At 36.2% G+C, this 8,069-nt stretch overlaps 1 pseudogene; it reads left to right on the top strand.

Annotated features, from left to right (window-relative positions):
• The first annotated feature begins 7,004 nt into the window (after nt 1-7,004).
• Nucleotides 7,005-7,149, top strand: LOC111827219 (annotated as a pseudogene).
• The last annotated feature ends 920 nt before the right edge of the window (nt 7,150-8,069 follow it).

An 8,069-nucleotide genomic window follows, 5' to 3' on the forward strand; every position in this document is an offset into this window, starting at 1 on the left:
ATATATGTTATAAGTGCACCCCTGCAGTTCAAACTCATGTTGTTCAAGGGCCAACTATATACAGAATTGAATGATAAAAGAGCAAACATAAATAATATAAAATATCAAATATATTAAAGTTCAAAACTCATACAACTTAACAAAAGGAAGATAAACAACCCAATCAAAAAATGGGCAAAGGACCTAAATAGACACCTTTCAAAGGAGGACATACAGAAGGCTAAGAGACATATGAAAACATGCTCAAAGTCACTAATCATCCGAGAGATGCAAATCAAAATGACAATGAGGTACCATCTCACACCTGTCAGAATGACTATCATCAACAAATCAACAAATGACAAGTGCTTGAGAGGATGCACAGAAAAAGGAACCCGTTTGCACTGCTGGTGGGAATGCAAACTGCTGCAGCCACTGTGGAAAACAGTATAGCGTTTCCTCAAAAAATTAAAAATGGCACTTCCATTTGACCCAGTAATCCCACTTCTAGGAATATATCCCAAGAAGACAGAAACACCAATCAGAAAGGATATATGTACCCTTATGTTCATAGCAGCACAATTTACAACAGCTAAGATTTGGAAATAGCCTAAGTGCCCATCAGCAGATGAGTGGATTAAAAAAAAACAGTGGAATACTACACTGCTGTAAAAAAGAAGGAATTCTTACCATTTGCAACAGCATGGATAGAACTAGAAAGCATCATGCTAAGCGAAATAAGCCAGTCAGAGAAAGATAAATATCAAATTATCTCACTCATTTGTGGAATACAATGAACAACATAAACTGCTGAACAAAAAATAGAACCAGAGTCATAGAAGCATCGAACAGACTGTTCAACCTATGAGGGAAGGTGGGGAGTGAGGGGGTAAGAGTATCAACCAAAGGACTTGTATGTATGCATATGAGCATAACCAATGGACACAGACGATAGGGGGGTGAGGGCATGTGCTGGGGAATGGGGGCGCTGGGGAGAGGCCAATGGGAGGGAAAGGAGACTTATGTAATACTTTAAACAATAAAGAATTAAAATGAATGAATAAATAAATAAATAAATAAATAAATAAATAAATTTTAATCTGTGTAAGTCTATAGAAATTTAACAAATACTAATTACTCCAGCTTGATGAATTGTTTCAAAGTAAACACAACTGTGTAACCACTGCTCAAGTCAGGAAGTAGAATTTTACCAACATCCCTGAAGTTCCCCTCATGCCTGCTCAGTTCACCACTTTCCTCTTCTCCCCAAAGGTAACTACTATTCTGATTTTTTAATAGCATAGATTCATTTTACCTGTTCTTCATATTTGCAATGGAATCTCACAGCATGTTTACTCTGTAACTTCATATGTGTTTTTTTTTCACTCAATATTACGAGATGCATTTATATGCTGCTAATTCTCACTACTGTATAAATATACTGTACTTTTTTAGTGCTGTGAAAATCAGTTGCACTAAGCAATAATGTTATTATTCTCTGTGGGTCAGGAATATAGACTGGTCACAGTAAGGACAGTTTGTTTCTGCTGCATAGATGTCTGGAGCATTAGCAGGGAACGCTTGAAGGCTGGGGATGTTCTAATGGCTGGCCTGGAGCCATGTGGAGGCCTCTACACATGCTTAACAGCCAATGCTGGTTGTTAGCTAGGACCCCCACTGGTAAGTTGGCTGGAACATAACATGTCATCTCTCTGTGTAGTCTACCTAGTTGGGTTTCCACACAGTAGGATGGCTGAGTTCCAAGAATGAGTATCCTGAGAAATCAAGATGAAATTGTGGCATCTTTATAATCTGTCCTCAGAAATCACATAGTATAATGTAAAAACAAATGTCTCCATATTCTATTGCTAAATGCAGTAAAAAAGGAAAAAGTAGGCTTAAGGGAAGGAACTGTAGAACAAAACAGCTCTAGTTGGGAGGAATGTTAAGGTCCCATTTTAAGAAGGGAATGTGGGATGTGAGATATTTTTGTAGCTGTCTTTGGAAAATATAGTCTGCCACACATTGTATTTAAATATAATGCAATAAAATGCAAATAGAAGAGTATACATATTCATTCAACTGTTAATGGACTTTCGGTTTATTTTCAGTTTGGGTCATAGGATGTCTCAGGTTGTGTTTTCAAAAAACAGTGACTGGAAGAAATATTCACATGTACTTGATTTTTTTAAGGAGTGCTTTTCAGGAAAACCTATAGAAAAGTGAGAAAAGCAGAATAGAGAGGGGGAAAGTCAATGTAGAATTTCAGCATCTCAGATAACCCGGGACCCTCCGTGGCTACATCCACAGAGAGTCTGAAACATAAATCACATTGCAGAGTAGTCTTCCCCTCAAGCCCAGGGAAAGACACTAATATATCGGTTGATCACTACCCGTGAGTGGTCAGTGCATTGACTGTGGTAGAGACTGGGCATCAGGGGTATCTTTTAGCAGAGGTGTCTGTCAGCTGAGAGCAGTTCTCCAAAGTAAAGGGTGGTTGTGAACTGATGATAACCAACACTCACACTAACTGGGGATGATACACAGTGGAGATCTAGGTGGAAATATTAAGTGCCTTTACCACAGTGGACTGTTTGCACTTGAATCTCACATTAACAGGTGCACCGGTTAATAATGTGGATCTTCAAATCAAAGAAAACATGATAATTTCAAGAGAAACATCTAAAGTGCTTTATTCAAAGTAATGTCCATTGTTAGTTACACATTTCCCCCATCTTTCAGGTAATTTGTGGATACCGTCCTAATAGAACCTTTCTTCTTTTGAGGCAAACCATTCAGAGACCCAATTTTCCACTTCTTCGTATGTTTTGAAGTGCTGCTCAGAAAGTGCGTGTGCCATCGATCGGAACAAGTGGTAATCTGAAGGAGTAAGGTCTGGTGAATATGGTTGGTGGGTTAATACTTCCCAGGCAAGATCTTTTAATGTGTCTTTAACTGGTTTTGAAGTGTGTGATGGTGCGTCATCATGAAGCAAAATTACTTTGCTGTGTCTTCTGGCCCATTCTGGTCGTTTCACAATCAAAGCGTGGTTCAAATTGCTTATTTGTTGTCAGTATTAATGGTTTCACCTGGATTTAGAAGCTCATAATACACCACACCTTCCTGATCCCACTGAACGCAGAGCATTGTCTTCTTTCCAAAGCGATTTGACCTTGCAGTCGATGTTGATGGTTTACCTGAATCAACCCATGATTTTGTGTGTTTGGGATTCTCAAAATAAATCCACTTTTCGTCACCAGTCACAATTCAATGCAAAAAAGACTTTCTATTGTGCCATTGAAGCAACATTTTACTGATGACTTTTCAGTTTTCCATTTGTCTTTCATTCAGTTGATGTGACACCCATTTTCCTTCCTTTAAAATCTTTCCCATTGCTTGTAAACAACTGGAAATTGTTTGCTGAGCAACATTTAATCTTTCTGCAAGTTGTTTTGAGTTTGACACGTATCTTCATCCAATAATGCTTGTAATTGCTGGTCTTCAAACTTTTTCGGTTGACCTGGACGTTCTTTGTCTTTCACATCGAAATCATCACTTTTAAAGTGTTTAAACCAGCATTTACAAGTATCTTGAGATGGAGCATGTTCACAAGCTTCTCAAAGTATTCAGCAGCACTTTTCTTCAAAATAAAGTAATGAATTAAAACTTCCTGCAAATGCTCTTTTTTTGGCATGAAATTCGACATTTTTAAGTGTAAAAATATCTATGATGTTAACACCTTCAGAAAATTTGACATATGAAGTTTTGAAGCTTGCTGTCAATGCAACAAAATAGCATACATATCAAATCGCATATATATCAACATAATTGTAACTCCATCTATTGAAAATAATCCACATTATTAACCAGTACACCTGGTAAGTCGTTTTATCCATTATAGTCTCAGGATTCGGACTTACCACGATTCCTTAAAAAATTTACAAGAGGACAATTAGTAATATGAACTACAAGCTCCTGCTCTTAGTTGCTTCCAAGGTTGTGACTATTGCTATCTCCTCCTCCTTCCCTTAACTATTCTCAACTCTTCTCCATTACTCCCAAAATGTTTCCTGGTCTAAGGGGCTTGCTGGAGGGCTGACCCTTATCTTGAAGTGTTAGAGACCTTGATTACCATACATTTATTATATCGTGTTGCTCTACTTGCCAGTTTACAGTTAAACCTGGGCTTGGGAGTAGAAAGAGATGCCTTGGTGGATTGTGTAAGAAACATATTCCTCCCTGCCCCACTATGTAGTAGTAGTCCTCTCCCCATGATTATCAAAGCTAATTACCTTTGTCAGTCGTAATTACTTTTTTTTATAATGGTCATTGCTGGTTTTATTTTCAACTTCCTTGTCTACTGACTCAAAGTGAATGACCAGATAATAGCCTTAATTTTAAATTTAATGGAAATCTTACCATTTCCTCTGGTGGAACTATTCCTTTGTGACAACCAGAATTTTCTGGCCAAGTAAAATTGAAAAGTAAAATTCCCTGAGTCACCGGAAGTGCAGGTAAACCCTGCCACTACCATTTTCACTCCTTGGTTCCTTCACCTATAAACTCTATCTATTTAGTTAGTTATATTTTTATATTTTTATTAACCTTGTAAATATCCTCTTTTGAAAATGCCTGTTCATGCCTCTTGATCATTTGTTCTACTTGTATTAACTATCTTTTTCTTACTGATATACTAATTGTTCTAATTGTATTAACTATCTTTTTCTTATTGATATACTAGAGGCCCGATGCACGAAATTTGTGCAAGGGACTTGGCCCTCGCAGCCAAGGTGGCTTGCATTGGCCCTTGCAACCTTCCAGAAGGTTGTCCAGAAGGACGTCCAGAAGGTTATTTGGCTGTCCGGTCTAATTAGCATATTTTGCTTTTATTATTATAGATGGACAGATTTTGCAACACATTTAAATGACAAAGGCCCTGTATCCAAAATATATAGTTCACCTTTTCACTTTTTAAAGAATGTCTTTTGGTGAATAGAAATACTTAATTTCAATTTAGTATAATTTGTTCATCTTTTTTGTATATGGTTATTACATTCGATCTTGTGATTAAGAAATATTTACCCACATTGAAGTCATAAAGATCTTTGTTATTGTTTAAAGTTTCTAAGTACTTCAACTCAATATTTTACCTTTTACATTTAGATCTATAACCCACACATGTTCCATATTGTAGAGAGTTTTTAAGGAAGGCTACAATTGAAAGAATTTGGGGACTACCCTTAACTGTCTGGTCTGTACTTAGTGATGAGATAGTCCTCATTCTATTTTAATGAAAATATAATTCAATGATTCATACAACATTTGAATTGATCATGATATATTTTAGCTATTTGGTGATAATATTTATTAAGAAAACTTGCATAAATTATAAATTTTCTTGTACAATAGTATGGCCTATTTGTAAAAATAGATACCTCACACATCCTTGTAATACAGATCTTCTTTTATCTCCTCCCACATTCCTACATTCAAATACTGTTTTTTGGGGACTACACTTATTTTCTAAACATAACAACAACAAACTGAAAGAAATCCCTAAACCCTTTGTTTTTATATTTTGTCAATAAACTGGTGTTCATCTTGTTGGAAAGTATTTATATATATATGTATATATACTGACTGTGTATTCAATATCTCTTGATTAAGCAAAAACTTGTGACCCATTTGTTGTAAACATTTGGAATTTTCTTTCAGAACTTGGTTTTAGATGTGACATGATTTCTTTTGTCAATTAAATATAGAAGATTTATTAAAAGTATAGAATTTCTTAATCCTGAGGCTATGTGTCTGTTAAGATTTGTGATGATTGCTGTGACTTGACAATGATTAACGGTACGCACTGGACTCTGAGAGCTGCATGTTACAGACTGTGGTGCATCTATGAGAGTAGAGCAGAAAAGTGCAGCATCAAGGTACACAGGCTGTTTCTAGGAAATAAATGGCTTCAATTGGTCTAATCCTTCACCCTCCACCTGCTACCTCCTTGATTGTTACTTTTTGCTTTCTCCCCACAGAAAACCGCCCCATCCCTCCAATGTTACATCCCCCCATGGCATATCCCCCCTCTTTGACAATGCCCATATACACACATATACTCTGACTGCTTGAACCAGATATTGGTATATATTTTTTGAGAATTTTGAATGGCATATCATTTTGATTGCTCTCCTACTCTTCTATTTCAGGGCTAAGAAAATTCTCCACCGCACAATTCTGATAAAATGTGACAGGATATTTGTGAGCTCTTTTGGCTTCTATAAGGCTATGTGTCCATTCCACTCACATAAGCACATTATTGCTCGGCAACATTTCTTGATATAAAGTACCTGTCACTACTTGTGACATTGGATCTTAGATTACACCTGAGCCTGAAGCCTTGGCGTAAATAGGCCTTGAGCCCCTGAGTGGTTCTGTGTGAGGCAGCAGCACCTCCAGCTCCTCTGTCCCAGGTTGGGCTCTCCCGCCACACAGGATGGCTTGCTTGAGGCAAGGCTGTCACCACAGTTTTTCAGATGAATGAGAGAAGGGAAGCCTCAACAGGCAGGTTTTCTGAAGCATGTAATTATATACCCATTCTGAGAGCTAACTCTATTACTGATCCTCTGCTTTGTTGATTTTTTATGTCGGATTTTTGAAAGCATGCTTATCAAATTTTTAGATTGCAATGCCCATCTGATTGTATAGGACTAAAAATTATTTCACTAATGACTAAATGGAAGAGTGATTAACTATGACAAAACTGTGAAAATTATATTATATAAAACTCAGGATGGAAGTGGCTAGCCTTTTAGACAGTGGTGAACTATATGATAAAAAAAATCAGTTACAAAAATAGTTCAATATCGTGATGTATTTTCCATATGTCAGACCATATCTAGATTATTGATTTCCATACTTGCCAGCAAATCATAAGTGAAATGCTGCCAGTCAGGAGATGAAAGTCCCTGAAAGCTTGATGTATAAATCATTGTCAAAAGAAATTCTGTTAAGATTAGTTCTTCCAACCCCCCTGGCAATAGGCAAGGAGGTACCTGATTGGTGGTGTTGCTCTTAGATCAGTCAGGAGCAAAGCAGACATACACTCCTTAGTACATTCTAGCTTGATGCCTGTGTTGGTGGCCAGAACTGTTTCATGCCTGGGGCACATAAAAAAAAAAAAGATTAGGTCTTCCAAGAAGTATAATTTTGACCGGACATATTAGCTACCTGAAACACATAAAAAGCTTGTTACAGGCAATAAACAAATATAAACCAGTTGTAGGCATTGCGAAGGAGTTAGATTTCATTATAAAATCTAAAATCATTTTTTAAAAGCCAGTCACATAAGTACAAATACTGCATGATTCCACTGCTCTGAGTATCTACAATAGACAGTCATTTAGAAGCAAAAAATAGAATGGTAGTTTCCAGGGGCTGAGGGGAACAGGAAATGGGGAGTTACTACTTAATGTGTACCCCCCCCCAAAATAGAAAAAAGTAGTTGTGAAATTGCTCACTGAGTACTGTTAGGGGAAAAAACAGGCTTTCAATATGGAACTTAACTTTTTGGTATCTTTTGAAATCTGCATTGGCAATTTCTGGGTAAAGATAGTGGACAGAAACTATACATATCTACTTGTGATTCTTTCCACATTCCCTCTATGCAGTAAAGCAATATTTTTAACTGATGTAAGCCAAAAAGATAAAGAGAATGAAATATAAGCAGTAGAAACAAAATATTGAAGAACAAAGAAATATAAAATTTTAGAAAATAATTATAATATTTAGAAATCCATTTTGGAACAACTAATATTAAAATAATAGTATTCTAAAAAAAAACAGATGTGGAAATCACTAATGAAATAATTTAAAAAAATAATTGCTTATGGAAGGACTTTAATTTCTAGTTTGAAATAATCCATATATCTACAAAAAATGTGAATCGGTAATGAAACAAACATATGTATTAAAAAATAAACACTAGAATGACTTTAGACTTCACATAAGCAACATTGCAAACAAAAATACATTGGAACAGTATTTTCAAGATTTTGAGAGAAGAGTTTTTCAAACTTTGAATTTTATATCCA

The sequence above is a fragment of the Myotis lucifugus genome, unplaced genomic scaffold (genome assembly GCF_000147115.1).
Source record: "Myotis lucifugus unplaced genomic scaffold, Myoluc2.0 scaffold_143, whole genome shotgun sequence".
In the NCBI taxonomy this organism is placed as follows: Eukaryota; Metazoa; Chordata; class Mammalia; order Chiroptera; family Vespertilionidae; genus Myotis; species Myotis lucifugus.